The sequence below is a fragment of the Triticum aestivum genome, chromosome 5D, assembly GCF_018294505.1.
Source record: "Triticum aestivum cultivar Chinese Spring chromosome 5D, IWGSC CS RefSeq v2.1, whole genome shotgun sequence".
Lineage (NCBI taxonomy): Eukaryota > Viridiplantae > Streptophyta > Magnoliopsida > Poales > Poaceae > Triticum > Triticum aestivum.
In genome coordinates, this window is record NC_057808.1 from 371,410,461 (window position 1) to 371,411,997 (window position 1,537).

The window sequence follows — 1,537 nt, forward strand, 5'->3', positions numbered from 1 at the left end:
ACGGCCGCAGATCCGCATCATCGACACCATCCTTAACCCAACCACCGGAGCAGCTTCACCTACGCCCTCGTCCACAGCCACAGATCTGCTTCGCCCACACCGTAGTCCACCCTACCGGAGCCGCTCCACAAACACCCTACTTGACGGTTCTAGATCTCTGGTCCGGACCCCAACAGCCAGCGCAGCGTCATCACCCTTAACGTTTCTAACCTGATTCCCACCGTCTGGCAAGATGCCAAGCACCCGCCACGACCTAGGTACTTGTCACCTTTAAACCCGTCCAGCATCACCAGCCCGATGTACTTCAAGGACCCGCCACGGCCTAGGTACTAACAGGTCGCTGTTACCTGTTATGCAGCTGGCAAAAACTACAAGGACGATATTTCTTCTGGATCTAACAGGTTGGCCAACCAAGATCCTGGACCGAGGCATTGCTATGATCTTGTAAGCGCGTCTCTCTCTCTCTTGTATTGTTCTGTGCCTGCCAGCGTGCTTTGCTAGGATTTTCGACCAGTAATCCCTTTGTGCAGACAATGATTTCTACTACTGGCTGCTAAATTAGATATGTAGATGTCATACATGATACTACCTCGTACCTCCGTTCCTAAATATAAGTCTTTCTAGAGATTCCACTATAGGCTACATACGGAGCAAAATGAGTGAATCTACACTTGAAAATGCATCTATATACATTTGTATGTGGTCCATACTGGAATCTCTACATAGACATATATTTAGGAACAGAGGCAGTACATTACACAAAATCGTAGGTGGCATGTAGGAATTCCAGTGCACTACATTAGGCTCCCTTAGAGTGCCTGCTAGTCCAGCACACAGAGTCATGCCTAGTTTATGCTATGCACACAATCATTAATTGGTGGTTTAAATATGCGCAAGGGATATGCAATGTATTATCATGTAGAGATGTCTGAAATTAGCCATGTCAACTTGCAGATAGGGTTACACAATGAAAAAGTACAAGATGTATGTGGCAATTTCATGGAACATCGCAAAAAAAGGAGAGCCAGCGGTGAGCCTATACAGTGTGCTATGGTATGTCACTCCTCCATTGCAATCATCGTGACATGTTATTTGTATGTCAGTTCTATTGGCCAAGTTTCTAGGGATAGTAATTACGAGTTATCCTAAGAAAATAAGCACCTGTGAATATAAGCTCCATGTAATAAGCCAACCAGTTCTTTTCATTGCGTTTTCAGCTTATCTTTGGTATGATTAGTGAAAAGTCTAGATTGCATTATATTTTTTCTTTTTGCTGCCCATATGAAAATTAATTTGACTTGCAAACATCACAAATTGAACCCAGTGCAGTAATTAATATGATAGGAAAACATACCATCACTATTTGCTCAAAATGCAAATACAAAGATACCATCTACTTGGCACAATCTACTTTGGTCAATGTTTTCCATAGAGATCCCATTGCCTAATTTGTGGGTGAGAAAAGGGCGAAGCGACGTGCGGGCGGGCTAGCGCGCGCGCTGGTGGGCTGCGGGGCGCTGGGTGCTGCTGGGCCGGC